The following is an 18,398-nucleotide window of genomic DNA, read 5'->3' as shown; positions in this document are numbered from 1 at the left end:
GCTTGAACCCAGGGAGCAGAGGTTGCAGTGAGCCAAGATTGTACCGCTGCACTCCAGCCTGGGTGGCAGAGCAAGACTCATCTCCAAAAATAAAAATTAAAAAATTAAAAAAACAGAAACAAGCAACATATGACACACAAAATACACCTCTCCTGGAGCAAAGGCTAGAGCATTTTTCCAAGACGGATTGTTCCTGAAGTTTGTTTCAGAGGGAGTAGAAAGGCCAGGAACCACTGCAGATACACTTGTGCCCCATCGGGAAGGGAGACGGCCTTATCTTGAGCACTGGCTTGGAGGATGGGGGCTGGGAATATGTAGGAGGGGAAAGAATGAGCTTGTCAAGTTTTGGTGTCTCAGTGCTTCTGAAATAGGTGGAAATTATAGCTCAAGTCCCTTCACCATGGGAACATCTGGAATATAAGTACTTCTGTGCACATTAAGAGGACTATTTATAGTTTTCTACGAATGTTAGGGAAGGCAATTATGTAAAATACTACTATATTATTAGGTATCTGAAAAATACCAGGCTTGCAATAACTGTTTGCAAAGATCTAAAAGCGATTCAGACTTTCACAGATCTGTCTTCTCTGAGTCGGTAAGTACTGGTTTATTTTCCTGATGCAGCAACACCACTCAATTTGAGCTCAAGTCTCTGCTGACACCAACAAAGTGATGTCATCAGGCGTGTTCATCCTGCTGGAGTCCTGTTGGTGCTGGTTATACCACTTGCGCTGAGCCAAATGGAAATGTGAGCCCACCTCTGGGATTATCTGGAAAATCCTCCAGCACAGAACTGTGGCTGTTTCATGACTAAGTGGAAGAGGCTACAGATTCCCACGAAGAACTACAGGCATGAGGAGCTTGCTCTTTAGACACTGAGGTATCTTGATTATGAAGACCTTCTGAGGGTGGCTGGCACCTTTTAAATATCTGTACCTCCTCAACACTGGCAGCTTTTCAATTTTACGAGGTTGTCACATTAGGTTTCAAAGCATATTTCTGTGGTTGTTACAGCCCGTGAGCCTGGGGCACTGATGGTCAAGACACTGGTCGACACTTGGGAAAAGCCATCGAGATTTGGCCCTTTGATCACTTTACTGGTTTTGGACAACTTTTGTTTTAGTGTCTTCCAAGAATTAATGGGAGGTGAGAGGAAAGGCAGGTGAGTGCTTTGATGCCTGGGCTTCAGGTGTCTCCATAGCACTTAACACTAGACGGCTGTGTGCGTGCACTCAGCACTTGGAGACGTGGGGTTTTGGGGACTGACAGGTGCTTTCCTGTCTCTATCTCATCTGGAAACTTTTCAGGGACATGAATAATAAGCCTAGGATTATTTCATGCTATCTTATTGTAGGGAAATCTGTATAATATTGTAGTGAGGTGTTTTTTTTAAGTAACTAACAATGTAATTATAAATTACATTTTGCTCTAAGTTAGAGTTATATGTATATATGTGTTTGTCTAGACACATAGATAGATAGATGACAGATAGATGGCTGTTTTGCTTTTGCATGGCTCTGAAAGTTTTATTTTTCAGGCATTTTGGGAAGTGACCTAGTATGATGGAAAGAACATGGAATGGAGATCCGGGAATCCTGGGTTTCAGTTTATGCTTTGAACTCATTCACTAGGAGAATTTTCTTAAATTTCTTGGCTTCTCTAGGCCTTGACTGCATCTGTAAAATAAGTGACTTTGATGCTTGGGGATTCCTAGGATCACTCCTCAGCCTAAGTTGTTTGTTGGTGAGATAAACCATGCCGTCGGTTCATTCATCAACACCCCTGACCAGTGAAGGGCTTCAACCCACAATATGGACAAAGAAATTAGAAGGCCAGGAAGCATGAGAACAGAGATAGACATAAGTACATACATCATGGTTTTGTTGAAAAAAATAGGAAAAAAACTGGAAACACTGCCATGGTTAAATAAATGATGAACTGTCATAAGATGAAATAATATGTAATCATAAAAAGTATTATAAAGCATTTAATTATACAGAAAAAATCATAATATGCATTAAGTTGTTAGAAAGCAGTCTATAAATCGTCTATCCAGCATATTCTCATTTTTGAAGAACAAAGGGGTTGGGGTGGGACAGGGTATCCAGGTATTACTAGGCAAAAGAATATTTTGGCAAATTTACAACTCAGAGTTGATTTACACACGGTTTTGCCATCCTATACTGGAGCTTTTTCTCCTATGAAATGTCTCCACTGTAATTAAGCCCAAGTTTTTAAAGCAACACAAGACAATTAACAGTTCCTACCAACTCTCCACCCCACTGTTGCTTTAGGAAGCATTTCCCAGGCCTATTAAACAAGAACATGAGCGCTGCTCTCACGCAGAATAGGCGTGTGCGATACTGAGGGGTCCTGTTTTATTGCCCCTTTTTCTTTGAATCACATAATGAGAAACTGCTAGCAAAGAAGAAATTAAATTCCAAAGTAAACCAGTAGAGCCGTGAGAAGAGAAAAAGAGGCATAGGAGAAAAGCTGTCTAAATCCTGTTCACTTAATAATGAAATAGAAAAGCGTAGGTGTGGAAGAAGGATTACGGAGCTATTAGGGAGCTGGTCATCAGAGTGGCAGTGAAACCACTGGTTGCCAATGGAGGGGAGGAGGAGCACCATGCTTAGAAGGAAACCAGAAACTAGAAAATCCAAGAATGTAGTTTGGAGGCCGCTCATAATGCAGCCTCCTCAAGCATGTGATTTAATTTCATCTTGAACCACCCAAATCCTCTCTTGAATATTAAATTCCACTGAATGGTATTGTTTGCGGAACTCTCGTCTTCATCCACAAAAGAGGAACAAAATTACAAAGGCTGAAAGTAATTACATTTTCAATAACCTGAAGCTACTAATTCTTAAATGGGTCTTCTTAATTTCAGGGCACAGTTTTAGAAATATTTAACTATTATCTCTCCAAATTATATTTCATTTTAGCAGTTGAGGATTGAGCAACTGATAGGTTATTATTGTTTCTGCAAATCAAAAATAGGAGAATGTTTAAAATACAGTACCTCCATGCCCTAAATCAAACACAAATGCAAGTTAAATGTCTTAGGGAAACTATGTTTCATATTCACAACGTCATGACAGACCTGAGTGCCATGTCCTGGCAGTTTAAGGAAAGGTGTGAAGGCCTTTCCTCAAACACCAGTGAAGCCGGGATGGTTGAAGGGTGCCAGTCCTGCTGGATCCCATGCTAAGACGTGCATGTCCCCCATGTGGTGTCACCTCGTCATTCCTGAGAATCGATGATACCGTCCCTGTGTCAGACACACAAGAACTGACCTTCCACCTTCTCAACTGGAGCCTGAACTTTCTGCTTTTGGACGTATAAGCACAGTGAGACACGAGCAGACAAGAAAGAGGGAGGCTTCCTTCATGTAGCGTAATGAATCAGTCTCCCAACGAGAAGACAATTCCCTAAGAAAAAGTCACCCCAAGGGGCCCACTTAATAGTAAATTATTGTTTTAGTGCATCAAATTGTACCCTAGAGGCCTGAAGGAATGACGATTTTACTTTTACAAAGTGATTTACACAGTGGAGTGTAATCTGTCTCCATAAATCTGAAGCCTCTACAAAACAAGCCACTCCTAAGATAACACAAAGCAAGGCAATTTCAGTTATATAGTTATTTACCACCACTCAACTCAGCTTCCCTCAGAGTCAAAGATGAAGAAAATAAACACAGGCCTTTTCTTCATTCGGCCACATGAGAGACCATTTTCTCATGTAATGCAAAAAAAGGAAAGGGAGTTGCTGTAAGAGAAGAACTCTCTCTTCTCTCTTTCTTTCTCCCTCTTCTCTTTCTTTCTCTCTCTTCTCTTTCTTTCTCCCTCTTCTCTTTCTCCCTCTTCTCTTTCTTTCTCTCTCTTCTCTTTGTTTCTCCCTTCTCTCTCTCTTTTTCTCTCTCTCTCTCTCTCTTCTCTGTTTCTTTCTCTCTCTCCCTCCCTCCAGCTCTCCCTCCTTTTTTTCTTCTCTCTCTCCCTAGGCACAGTCTTGAGATGCTTTGAGATTGGTATATTCTCAGACACTGCCAGGAAGATTTGCAAAGAGCATGAGTTATTGTGCCCACAAATGATGGAACAAAGCATGTCTTACTTACATGACTGCTCATTTCACATCTATCTGCCTGTCCTTTGGTTCTGCAATTTGATGCATAATTGAAAGGTGAATCTCAGGTTCAATTAGGAGGAGAGCTCATTACTTTGAACACAGAATTGGTAGCTGAAAACAGATTTTAAATAAGGTCAATCTTCTGTGAATTCATGTACTGTCTTGAGTTCATAAAACTCTTTTCAAATTGAATATTTATTGCGGGTATTTCCCCAAAGAACATTTGTGAAAGTTGCTGCTGCCAGAAGCTGAAAATATAGTTCACTTTAAAGCAGCTTTATTTATGCAACTTGAGAATATTTTTGTAAGTATTGTTATTGATTGAATGTTCAGTCCATTTTCTTGTTAGTCATGTACCACCCCCAAAATGAAGAGGGGGGATAAGACGCTGTGTGCGTGGAAGTATCTATCAAGTTGGACAGAACTGTATTTAGAAAGAGATGCTGGAAGTCTGGAAAGGGCTGCCCATCTGTATAGTTGACCATAATATATGGTCATCTATATATCTATAAAATATGGTTGACCACAATATATGGTGGTCATTTATACAGTTGACCACAATAAAGCACTGATTAAATTCCAAATCATAAGATACACACACAGATTTATTCAGACAAATTGCTCCTCTTCCTGAAAAATGTTTTTTTAAGTATGAAATTTCAACAGGAAAAGGATTCTAATCACTTCAAAGTCCTTTTTTTAAAAAACCTTCCTCCCCCTTCCTATCCCCCAGTCCTTCTTAGTATTTAGAGGAAAATTCCAGCCACCCAGCCCCAGCCTGACAGGTTCATTTTGTCTCCACCTAGATTGTGCAATATGGTGGTCCCTATGTGGTTATTAACCACTTGGAATGTGATTAGTCCCAATAAAGAAGCTCTGTGCACACCAGATTTCTAAGACTTGTACAACAAAATGAATGGAAAACATCGCATTAGATTTTAATATTGATTATGCATTAAAATGTTTTTTGATATATTGGATTAACAAAAATAGATTATTAAAATTAATTTCTCTGTTTCTTTTCTTTTTTAAAACATGGCTACTAGAAAATTTTAAATTACACCTAGGGCTGGCGCTGCATCTATATTACACTGTGAGAAAATATATGGGCTTCTTAAAGGGAAACATCCTGAACATTGTCACCTACTCCTCCCCATCTCCTTCCACTGATGTCCCTCCCTTCCCAGAACGCTGCCCTCTTCCCATCCTCATCCTTCCCTTCCCATCCTGCCCTAAGACCATCAAAGGTATGGTTAAAATGGCTAAGTCCTGGGGGTGGGGAGCTGGGGTGAGGGCTCTTAGAACCGGGAACCCAGGCCAGGGTTGGTGGCTCACACCTGTAATCCCAGCACTTTGGGAGGCCCGGGCTGGAGGATTGCTTGAGCCCAGGAGTTCATCAGCCTGGTCATCATGGAAAAACCCACCTCTACAAAAAATTTAAAAATTAGCCAGACACAGTCGCTCGGGCCTATAATCCCAGCTGCTTGGAAGACTGAGGCACGAGAATCACTAGAGACTGGGAGTTCGAAGTTGCAGTGAGTTGATATCGTGCCATTGCACCCCAGCCTGGGTGGCAGAATGAGAGCCTGTCAAAAAAAAACAAAACACAAACAAACAAAAAAACCAAGAGCCCAATGGATCCACACAAAAGGAAACAAGGTTAGGAAATTAACTCAAGGTGCCCGCCCACCCCACAGCATCTTAACCTGCCACCTTCCTTCTTTCCAACCAGCCTCCTGGCTCCCACGGCCCCCAGAGGTCCACCTTCAACCTCCCTCAGCCTGTGCCCAGGAGAGCTCAGGAGGTTCCCCAATTCTGCCCCCTACCCTATTGCGAGACCTTGCCTCAGCCGCCAGGGACCCGAGTCTGGCCCCATTCTCTGTGCTCCTTCTTGGCGCAGCTCCAGGACTCCAGGACTCTCTGCAAGCTTCTTAGTGCTGAGTTGCTGCCCATGAGGATGGCATGCCTGGGATCAGCCCTGCTGGTTCCTGCCCACAGGGCCCAGTGCCCAAGATCCCCACCTGGCACCTCCAGCCGCAGTGGATGCCTGGGGAGGGGGTGGGAGGGGAGACTCCTGCTGTGGGCGAAGGTACCAGGGCAGTCTTTTCCCAGGACAGTGGAGCCTGGACCACAGTAACAGGCAGGCGGAATCCTGCTGGTGGATTTGGGGGTACCAGGGTTACAAAGTGCCTGGCATACAGTAGGCGCTTAATAAGCAGGTATTTGGCACGGGTACATCAATGTGCCCAGGGAGTCAGCTAAAGCCCCATAAACCAGCCCTAGTGGCTTTGCAGGATGCACCCAGGCTCTGCTCGAGGCCTGAGCACTCCGCTTCAATTCTCCGGCCTCGCTTATGAAGGCAAATGGCTGGGGACAGCTGTATTGTAACAGGGCTCTCGAACTAACAGGACAAAACTGAGGTTTTTGGCAGCTCCAGCAGACAGGAAAGATCTTGGGGACATAGATGTTGGGAGGACACACGTTTCTGGGCCATTTCCAGGCCCAGAAATCAGATCACGAGGACGAGGGGCAAGTGGTGGTGATCAACGAGGCACAACCTGCCTGTCTTAGCCCCTGCTGAGTGGCAGGGGCCTGGCTGTGGGCTGGGGATCCTGAGATGAAGAGAACTCAGTCCCAGCCCGCACCCTCTTCCCGCTGGAGTTGCCCATGTCTCAACGGGCATTACTTGCTGTCAGCCCGTGAATTCATGTGTGTTTATGTGGTTTCCAAAATATAAGCAGCAGCTCAGCTCTGGGTCTCCTGAGACACCCCTCCCGTGAGTGATGTGTGCCTGCACCAGTGACCATTCCCAGACCAGGAGGGAGGCCACAGGGGCAACCACGTGGCCCACTGCCCTCAGCCATCTGTCTCAGTTTGGAATTCAGCTTGTAAATTCCCAGCTTGTGAAGACTGTTTTTTCCTGTGTGCAAGGTGGTGGTTGGTTTTAAAGGAAGTTTTTTAAATATCCCCTTCACAGTGATAGAGAAGGCTCGTGGCTTAGAGCTGTATTAAAAATCACAAAAGTTGCTGCTCATGAAAATGGTAATGACAGATACACTGGGCTTTCATCACGCTATTAGAAAATTAGGAAATAGAAATGTGTTCACTGGGTGGTTTGTTAATTTTATTTTTAATTTATTCTTCTTATTTGTATTTTTTAGAGATGAGGTCTCACTCTGTCACTCAGGCTGGAGTGCAGGGGTGCAATTATAGCTCAATGTGGCCTCAAACTCCTGGTCTCAAGCCTCCTGCCTTTCCCTCCCTAGTAGCGAGGACTATAGGAGCGAGCTACTGCACCCAGCTAATTTTATTTTTTTAAAAATATGGGCCGGGCGCAGTGGCTCAAGCCTGTAATCCCAGCACTTTGGGAGGCCAAGACGGGCGGATCACAAGGTCAGGAGATCGAGACCATCCTGGCTAACCCGGTGAAACTCCGTCTCTACTAAAAAATACAAAAAAAACCTAGCCGGGCGAGGTGGCGGGCGCCTGTAGTCCCAGCTACTTGGGAGGCTGAGGCAGGAGAATGGCATGAACCCGGGAGGCGGAGCTTGCAGTGAGCTGAGATCCGGCCACTGCACTCCAGCCTGGGCGGCAGAGCGAGACTCCGTCTCAAAAAAAAAAAAAAAAAAAAAAAAAAAAAAAATACGTTGGCTGCTGAGTGCCAAACACAGCATCTGGACAGCCTAACTTTACCACCCACTTTCTAATATGATGCTGTGAGGATGCCCTGCTGTCTATCCAGCATTCTTGCTTAAAATGTTTAACCAGAATCTGGTCATCAGGGAACAATCAGACAAATCTAGAACATAGGAGATGGTACAAGACAACTGGTGTGGACTTGAAAAAAAAAAAATCTGAGTAATGTAAAACAGAAAAACGAGGCAAACCAAAAAGGCAAGGGGATCATTCGATGTTAAAAAACCCTAAAAGAGACATGGAAACCAAAGGTAATATATGACCTCAACTGTATAATAAAATTATTTTTAAGTTATAAAAGACATTTTGAAGAGTCTTGTGGAAATTGGAACATGGACCCTACATTAGATATTATGTAATTAATGTTGATTTCTTTTGGTGTGGTCATGGTTGGTTGAATGGGAGAACGTTGGTTGTGGTGGATGTTTGCTGAAGTGCTTCGGGGTGAAGGGTCACAATGTCTGAAACTCACTTTCAAATGGTTCAGCCAAAGTATATGCTGCACATAAAAGAAAAATAATATGCTGTCTAAGAGAGAGATAAAACTGGCTGCAGTTTTCTTATAGGCCAGCATATGTTCTAAGAAGTTCACCTGGGCTGGGTTCTCACATTTGTCCCTGGCAGAAGAGATGAAGATGGTTTTATTACTACCTGGGAATGAATGTAACGCCGCAACGCTAAAGAACAAGATGAGCAACTCTAGTGCCAGGAGTGGATTCGCTTTCCTTGGAAATGATGATTCTAATGTGGCTTCATGACAAATATCCTGCTAGCTCTTATTTTTAGTTCTGTCTGAAACAAGCATCGATCGTGCTTCGGAGGACTGGAAGCAGATGGGTTGAGGCTGATCAAAGTAAAGACTAACATGGTAAATGCTTTGACAAGGTCAGTGTGACCCATCTGCATTTGAAAAAAAAAAAAAATGCAGAGCTGTTTCATTATTTGCGGGATGGGGTTGGAGTGGGCGGGAACAAATTATGTTGGAGTGGCTCTCCACTTCTGTTATGTGCCAGACACGTTTGGGTTGCTGGAGCCCAGACATCTTCCTGTCCTTCTGTTTCTGTGCAGGCCACTGTGGGGATCAACGTGGAGAAGAAGGTGCTGAACTCACTCCCTCAGGACTGGGAATGAGACCCAGTCAGATGTTGAACTTGAAGTGATGCCCTTTTGTGGCATTGCTGGTGAACTATGTCAGCCACAGATCAGTGCCACTACCAGATTTGAGAGAAAAGTACTGGATTTTAGAAAGCAATCTTGCAAATATTAAGATAAGCACTCTTTCGGTTTATACCACCAAACGCATACACACTAGGGTAGCACAACTCCCCAAGTGGCCACATAAACATTGGACTGGGGGCAGGGGGTCATGAACATGATTTTGTGAATAACAACTTAGTTGAGTAATCAATAATTTCTAAAAAGAAAAGTAATAACTTGATTGAAAGTTAACCTCTAATCACTGAATTTTTTGCAAATATTGACAAATTTTGTGCACTAAAGGATTTATTTTTTAAAAAACTTTTATTTCTTTAAGAACTTTTGTATGTTTTCCCAGAATTTCTGCAGTTGTTTTATGTCTCCTTTTTTTTTTCTTTCTCCTTTATTTGTTATTTATTTTCATCCAGTTATTCTGGCTCGGGTGGTTTGTTTCATCCAATTATTGGTTTCATCCAGTTATTCTGCTGATGGTTTGTTAGGCTCACATTGGAAGCAACCAAAATGTCTAACAATAGGACTTTAGTTGGCAACAACTCAAATGTCTAACAATAAGGGATTGGTGAAATAAATTACAAAAGGTGTTTTGTATTATGCAAAAAACTTTAAAAATACGAACTGGTAATTCATAATCTTTAACTTTGCCTAATTCTAAAATTTCATGAACACATTGGCAGATAGATATGCAAAGCAGATTCAAAGTAAAATAGAAAAAAAAGTAAACCCTGAAAAATTCCAGATACTTTTCTCTGTTTTATTGTATATGGCTTAAGATTATTTTATTTTTATAAAAGAGGCTGCATATTTATTACATTAAGAGGTACAGTCAAGCAAAAATAAGATGATAATGATTTCAGCAGTTCTGGCCACCCAAAGACAACCACTGTCATCGTCTTGATATGTTTCCAACCAGTTGATTTTCTGTGCATTTGACCAGCTTTCACCTCTAAAATGTCATCAAAATGGCTTTTGTCAGTGTCACCAATGACTTCCCATGTGGCTAAATTCTCAGCCCTCATTCCACTTGACGTCAAGTCATGGCCAATGCTCTCTCTTCTTAGAAACACTTTGAGTTTCCAAAACAGCAAATGTCCTGGCTCCTGGCTCTCCTCCCCCTTCCCAGGCTGGCCCTTCTCATTCTCCTCTGCAGCTCCCTCCTCATCTCCTGCAATTCTCCACGCTGGGACACTCTGGAGCTCAGTCCTGGGAAATCCCAGTCTTCATTCACTCCCCTGAGGCCCTCATGCCATGTTTTGTCTTCAAATACCTTTTTTTTTTTTTTTTTTTGAGATGGAGTTTCGCTCTTATTGCCCAGGCTGGAGTGCAATGGCATGATCTTGACTGACTGCAACCTCTGCCTCCCCTGTTCAAGCGATTCTCCTACCTCAGCCTCCCGAGTAGCTGGGATTACAGGCATGTGCTGCCACGCCCAGCTAATTTTGTATTTTTAGTAGAGACAGGATTTCTCCATGTTGGTCAGGCCGGTCTCGAACTCCCGACTTCAGGTGATCCGCCTGCCTTAGCCTCCCAAAGTGCTGGGATTACAGGCATAAGCCACCATGCCTGGCCCAAATACCATTTATTCTGTTACACATACATTTATGGATTCAACAAATATCCATTGAGAATCTGTTAAGTGCTGGCCACTGTTCTAGTCACTGATGATTTTAAAAAGGAACAAAAGGGGGGCAATTCCCTGTCTTCATGGAGCTTAGCAAGAACATTTGCATGAGGAAGGGGCCTAGAAAATAAGCAAGAGATATTCAAAATATTGCCTGATAAAGGGTCATGTATTGGGTTAAATAGTGTCCCCTCCCCTACTCCCCACTCAATTCATGCCCACCCAGAACCACAGAATGTGACCTTGTTTGAAAATAGGATTTTTGCAGATGTGATTAGTCAAGATGAGGTCACACTGGATTTGAGAAGGCACTAAATTCAATGACTGGTATCTTGACAAGAAGGCCATGAGAGGACGCAGGGAGCCACAGAGGGAAGGTGGCTGTGGGAAGGAGGAGGTGAAGATGGGAGTGACACAACTATGAGCCCAGAGACACCCAGGAGTGCCGGGAGTTAGGAGAGCGGCATAGGAGCTTTCTCCCCGAGTCTTCAGAAGGAATCAGCTCTGCCAACACCTTGATTTTGGACTTCTGACCTCCAGCACTGAAAGTGATTAAATTTATGTGGCTTTAAGCTCCCTGGTCTGTGGTCATTTATTACAACTCCAGGAATCTCATCCAGGTGAGAAGTGCTGTGAAGGTAGGAACAGAGGATTGGCCGGGTGTGGTGGTGCACGCCTGTAATCCCAGCACTTTGGGAGGCCGAGGTAGGCGGATCACTTGAGGCCAGGAGTTCAAGACCAGCCTGGCCAACATGGTGAAACCCCATCTCTACTAAAAATACAAAAATTAGCTGGGCGTGGTGGCACATGCCTATAATCTCAGCTACTCAGGAGGCTGAGACAGGGGAACGCTTGAGCCTCAGAGGCAGAGGTTGCAGTGAGCCAAGATCACGCCGCTGCACTCTAGCTGGGTGACAGAGTGGCCATCTGGGAGAAGAGCGTTCTACGTGTCTGTCTACAGCAGCAGTTCTCAAAGCATGGGCTTGGACCAGCAGCGACAGCAGCACCCGGGAACTCCTTAGGAATGCAAACATCTTGGCCCCACCCCAGACCTACTGAATCAGAAGCTCTGGAGAGGGGAATCCTGGGAGTTCTGATACATCTCCAAGTTTGAGACCCACCATCTATATAACCTGGGCCCACCGAGCCTCCACCCCCACCTCCACTACTTTCTCCTGCCCATTCTGCTGCAGCACCAGGCTCTCCCCCCCAGGGCTTTGTTCTTGCTGTGGCCTCGCTCTGCACAGCTTCCCTCTTGCTGTCCCCACATCTTGCTTCCTTACCTCCACCAGATCTTTGTTTCAGCACCGCATTCTCACTGAGGCTTCTCCCAGACCACCCTCATTAAAACCACCACCCACAGCCTGCATGCCCCTTCCTGTGTTCTGCTTTTCTCTTCTCTCCTTTTCTTTCTTTCCTTTTTAAATTTTTTTATTTTTTGGTTGGAGACAGGGTTTCACTCTGTTCCCTAGGTTGGAGTGCAATGGCAATCACGGATCACTGCAGCCTTGACCTCCTGGGCTCAAGTGATCCTCCCACCTCAGCCTCCCAAGTAGCGAGGTCTATATATGCATGCTTCCACACCTGGCTAGTGTTGTTTATTTTTTTGTAGAGACAGGGTCTCACTCTGTTACCCAGGCTGATCTGGAACCCCCAGGCTCCAGCCATCTTCCCGCCTCTACCTCCCAAAGTATTGGGATTACGGGTGTGAGCCACCGCCCCCAGCTTGTCCTGCTGTATTTTTCTCAGTAGCACTTAACTCTATTAAAAAAAATCCAAGTTTGTCAGATATCTGGTTTCTGAGTCCTGGTGAACAACAACAGGTAGGGAACCCAGAGAGGGAGTGTGAGACACGTGATTCGCAAATCAAAGTCACGGGGGGTGGAGGAGTAAGTAGACTGGGCTCAGGAGAAGGAAAAATGATGTTAGCACTGCAAGGGAAATGCGAGGTCATCTCATCCTTGGGTGTCCAAACTTACTTAGATATTTGCTTTTTAAAAAATTATATGACTAATTACAACTAGTAAAGCAGGTAAGAGCCGAGTTTCTCTGGCTGGCAGACCGGAAGGGCGTTGCAGGAGTCCCTAACGCCGGCATATTGTGGGAACTATTGACTTTGTTATCTCATTTGTTAATGGTGAAATTGAGGCTTACAGTTTGATTTAATTTTACTTAAAAGAAATAAAAGGAGCTATCCATGTCTGATCAGATCATCCCTCTGGCATTATTTAACACAAACATTCTATAATTTAATGGACTCTCAAGTCTCCTTCAGAGTCCTGTGCGCTCAGATCCTGCCATCTGATCCCCCTTGTTATCTAAGCTGCTCTTTAGGGATTCTCCAGCCCCTCCTCTTGCCTGAGGGACTCTCTCAGTGGTGTCATCAGTTTCTCCAAATTAGAAATGTTGACTTTTTCCTGCTTTTTTTCCCACTGAATCCACATTCCCTCAGTCACTCTCCCCTGGTTTCAAATTCCTCTTTATTTACACCTGAGCCTTCCAAGGGAAGAGACTGTTTTATAATTCCAGGGATACTGGACACAAGGTAAGTGATCCATGCATCAAATTGGCTTAAAAACAAGGCAATCCAGGCCGGGCATGGTGGTGTATGCCTGCAATTACAGCACTTTGGGAGGCTGAGGCAGGCAGATCACTTTGAGGCCAGGAGTTTGAGACCAGCCTGGCCCCAACATGGTGAAACCCCATCTCTGCTAAAAATACAAAAATTAGCCGGGCATGGTGGTGCGCACCTGTAGTCCCAGCTACTCTAGAGGCTGAGGCAGGAGAATCGGTTGAACCCGGGAGGCAGAGGTTGCAGTGAGCTGAGGTCGTGCCACTGCACTCCAGCCTGGACGACAGAGCGAGTCAGTCTCAAAAAAAAAAAAAAAAAAAAAAAAAAGAGGGCAGCAAATGGATGGGGAGAAAATTGATCGATTCTAAGAAAGCAGCACAGGAGAAGGTTCACTGGCAGCTGGCTGCACTGAGATCTTGTGTTTGTGCTGAGATCTCGTGCTTGTCCTGAGATCTCGTGTTTGTGCTGAGATCTCGTGCTTGTGATGGGATCTCGTGTTTGCGATGAGATCTCGTGTTTGTGCTGAGATCTCTTGTTTGTGCTGAGATCTTGTGTTTGTCCTGAGATCTCGGTTTGTGCTGAGATCTCGTGTTTGTGCTGAGATCTCCCGTGCTTCTCCTGAGATCTCGTGTTTATCATGAGATCTCGTGTTTGTGCTGAGATCTCGTGTTTATGATGAGATCTCGTGTTTGTGCTGAGATCTCGTGTTTGTCCTGAGATCTCGTGTTTGTGACGAGATCTCGTGTTGGTGCTGAGATGTCGTGTTTGTGCTGAGATCTCGTGTTTGTGCTGAGATCTCGTGTTGGTCTGAGATCTCGTGTTGGTGCTGAGATCTCGTGTTGGTGCTGAGATCTCGTGTTGGTGCTGAGATCTCGTGTTGGTCCTGAGATCTCGTGTTTGTGCTGAGATCTCGTGTTTGTGCTGAGATCTCGTGTTTGTCCTGAGATCTCGTGTTTGTGCTGAGATCTCGTGTTTGTCCTGAGATCTCGTGTTTGTGCTGAGATCTCGTGTTTGTCCTGAGATCTCGTGTTTGTGCTGAGATCTCGTGTTTGTCCTGAGATCTCGTGGTTGTGATGAGATCTTGTGTTTGTGCTCCCCATGACTTTTTCTTACCCATTCCAAGCAGGAAGGCAGCATGGCAGGTGAAACAGTGAGCACTCCTAGGCAGTGCCCTTCCTGGCTCTGTTCTTCCTGACAGGCTGGTACTGGGAACGAGGTATGGAAGTAGAAGTTCTGAGGAAAGGAAGAGGACTCTCCCTAGATTGGGAAGGGCTGAGGGTGTTGGGCTGCCCAAGTTGTGAAATATTAGTCAGGACTCTTCTTGCAGAACCCAACTTCAGGGAGCTGAAGGTTAAAGAGAATTTAATGACTTAGGCGACTGTGAACTTAGCTCAGACATGGCTGAATTTTGCTTCTCAGAAGGACTTGGTCCCTTTCTCCCCCTCTTGTGCCTGTGTGCCCACCACGCTGGCTTCATTCTCCATCAGATTCTGTCCCTATCAGATAGTCCCAGTATGGAGGCTGCAGCCCACCAAATTGAAGTCCAAAGACGAAACCTCCTGGAGAGGAATCCCAGGGCCTGACTTTCATTCACTGCTTCGAATTGGCCTAACTTGGGTCTGGAGCTTAATCAATCACTTTCCTTCAGGGCAGGGGGTAGAATAACACCTTCCCCGATCTGCGGGAACATAGTCTGGGGTGGGGAAGGTGGCTTCCCAAAGAGAAATTGAAGTTCTGTTTCTAGGAGAAGGGAAGCTATATTGGGCAGAGACAAACATCAGATGTCCATTGCTGTACTCCCTGGACACTGATAATGTCCAAGCAGTTGACAATGGACATCTGATGTTTGTCTCTGGATTCCCATAAAAAATGAACCTCGACTTCTGCCTCACTCCAACTGAAGGGAATATCTATTTATTTATTTATTTATATCTATTTTTAGATAGGGCCTCACTTCACTCTTGTTGCCTAGGCTGGAGTGCAGTGGTACAATCACTGCTCACTGCAGCCTTGACCTCCCTGGCTCAAGCAATCCTCCCACCTCAGCCTTCTCAGTAGCTGGGACTACAGGCACATGCCACTATACTTGGCTAATTTTTTTTTTTTTTTTGTAGAGACGAGGTTTCGCCCTTTTACTCAGGCTGGTCTCAAACTCCTGGGCTCAAGGGTTCTGGCTGCCTTGGCCTCCCGAAGTGCTGGGATTACAAGCATGAACCACCGCATCTGGCCTTGAAGGGAATATTTAGGCTTGATCCTTAAGGACATCAGCTGTTTCCTTAATGGACTAGAAAGCAGAGGTGCCCTCTTCCTTCTGACCCTTCCCTCCCCCAGCGATTTTTCAATCTCCTGGAAAAAGATTCTTCAGTAACCACAAGGAAGGAAAAATTTAAGGAATATCTTACCTATTTTCCTGTCAGCATTTAAGGAAAATCTTAGACTCATTTTCCTATCAGCATGGAGGTATGGGAGCTTAAAGGTAGATTGAATTTTAATTCAAGAAAATGACACCAATGTGTCATTCATTTTGTTTGTGGAGCTTTCATGTTGTTTATGTATGGTGCCTGAAAATACTGCCCCTTGTACTATGTACTAAGTACTATGATTTAATAGATATAGGCTTTATTCTCTAAAAAATCAAGGGTTCTCTATCAGTCCCTTTAAAGACAAGACCAAAGTTGAGGAGTCTCGAGGACCCACTCTCCAGGTGAATGTGTTGCTTAAAAATAAAAGGTTAGTAACTCTAGAAATAGACCCATCCATATATAGCCTGTTGATGTTTTACCAAGATGCCAAGGCAGCCCAACGGGAAAAGGAAAGTCTTCTTAATAAATTTTGTTGAAAGAATTTGATATTCATATGGGAAAAAGTGATCTTCAACTTCCACGTCATTTCATGCATAAAAATTAATTTGAGCTGAATTATAGATTTAAATATAAGATCCGGCCGGGCGCGGTGGCTCAAGCCTGTAATCCCAGCACTTTGGGAGGCCGAGACCGGCGGATCACAAGGTCAGGAGATCAAGACCATCCTGGCTAACATGGTGAAACCCCGTCTCTACTAAAAATACAAAAAAAAACTAGCCGGGCGTGGTGGCGGGCGCCTGTAGTCCCAGCTACTTGGGAGGCTGAGGCAGGAGAATGGCGGGAACCCGGGAGGCGGAGCTTGCAGTGAGCTGAGATCCAGCCACTGCACTCCAGCCTGGGCGACAGAGCGAGACTCCGTCTCAAAAAAAAAAAAAAAAAAAAAATATATATATATATATATATATAAGATCCAGAACCATAAGCTTCTGGAAGAAAATATAGGACTTGATCTTCATGATCCCGTGGTGGGCAATGATTTCTTGGACAGAACCCCAAAATTGTTAACCATCAAGTAAGAAAATAGATAACTTAGACTTTATTAAGATTAAAATTTCCTGCTCATCAAAAGATACTGCTAAGAAAATCAACAGATAAGCCTGGACAGATTGGCAAAAACATTTGCAGCATATATATTTGACAAAAGACTTTAATCCAGAATACACAGGACTTTTACAAATCAACAATAAAGAGATGAACAGTCCCATTGTAAAATGGGCAAAAGCTGAGGCAGGAGGATTTGCTTGAGTCCAGGAGTTTGAGGCCAGCTTGGACAATATATTGAGATCCTGTCTCTACAAAATAAAAATTAAAAAATTAGCCGGGCATGGTGGCGTGTGCCTGTTTTCCCAGACACTTGGGAGGCAGAAGTGGGAGAATCGCTTCAGCCCAGGAGTTCAAGGCTGCAGTGAGCTATGATTGCACCACAGCACTCCAGCCTGGGAGACAGAGTGAGACTCTGCCTCAAATTAAAAAAAAAAAAAAAAAAAAAATTTAGGCCAGGTGCGGTGGCTCACGCCTGTAATCCCAGCACTCTGGGAGGCCGAGGCGGGCAGATCACGAGGTCAGGAGATCGAGACAATCCTGGCTAACGTGGTGAAACTCCGTCTCAACTAAAAATACAAAAAATTAGCCGGGAGTGGTGGTGGGCGCCTGTAGTCCCAGCTACTCAGGAGGCTGAGACAGGAGAATAGTGTGAACCCAGGAGGCAGAGCTTGCAGTGAGCCGAGATCGCGCCACTGCACTCCAGCCTGAGTGACAGAGTGAGAGTCTAAATAAATAAATAAATAAATAAATAAAACAATTTTTAAAACTTTAAAATATGAGCAAAAGACTTGAACAGATGCTTCACAAAAGAAGATATGTTAATGGCAGTAAGCCATGAAAAGGTGCTCAGCATCTCTTGCCATCAATCATCATGCAAGTCAAAACCACAGTGAGTCACCATGTCATACCTGCTAGAAGGACTTAAAGCAAGGAACACAATAGGACAAAACAACTCTCCCTTCCCCTGCCAAACTGACAACACCAAATTTGGGGAAAAATCCAGAGCAACTGGAATTCTCGTTTATTGCTGGTGGGAATGTGAAATGGTACAACAGTTTTGGGGAACTACTGTAGTTGACAGTTTTGTATAAAGGTAAAGATATGTTTAATCTTATGATGCAAATACTGCATTCCTACGTGATATGGTTTGGCTGTGTCCCCACCCAAATCTCAGCTTGGATTGTAATTCTCATAATCCCCACGTGTCGTGGCAGGGACCTGCTGGGAGGTAATTTAATCATGGAGGCTGTTACCCTAATGCTGTTCTTATGACAGTGAATGAATTCTCACAAGATCTGATGGTTTTATAAGGGGCTTACCCCCTTTTGCTTGGCACTTCTCCTTGCTGTCACTATGTGAAGAAGAACGTGTTTCTTTCCCCTTCTGCCATGATTGTAAGTTTCCTGAGACCTCTCAAGCCATGCTGAACTGTGAGTCAATTAAACCTCTTTCCTTTATAAATTACCCAGTCTCAGGTATGTCTTTATTAGCAGCATGAGAACAGACTAATACACTACATATTTACCCAAGATAACTGAAAACACATGTACCCATAAGGATTTGTACATGACCACAACAACAGCTCTTTTCATAATGGACACAATTGGAGATAACCCTAATGTTTATCAACAAGAGATTAGGTAAATTGTGACACATTCATATAATGGAATTCCACTCAGTAATAATAATTAAAAAAAACTACTGATTCATGCAACAATGTGGATGAACATTATGCTGAACTCAAAAAGCCAGAACCAAATGA

At 44.2% G+C, this 18,398-nt stretch overlaps 1 long non-coding RNA gene across 1 annotated transcript; it reads left to right on the top strand.

Moving 5' to 3' along the window:
* Nucleotides 1–313: 313 nt before the first annotated feature.
* LOC123570055 (uncharacterized) lies at nucleotides 314–5,129 on the top strand. The gene is made up of 2 exons (XR_006694018.3): nucleotides 314–880; nucleotides 1,015–5,129. It is a non-coding gene; the product is annotated as an uncharacterized lncRNA (long non-coding RNA).
* The last annotated feature ends 13,269 nt before the right edge of the window (nucleotides 5,130–18,398 follow it).

The sequence above is a fragment of the Macaca fascicularis genome, chromosome 18 (assembly GCF_037993035.2).
Source record: "Macaca fascicularis isolate 582-1 chromosome 18, T2T-MFA8v1.1".
NCBI classification, from domain to species: domain Eukaryota; kingdom Metazoa; phylum Chordata; class Mammalia; order Primates; family Cercopithecidae; genus Macaca; species Macaca fascicularis.
This window is presented reverse-complemented; position numbering and strand designations above follow the sequence as displayed.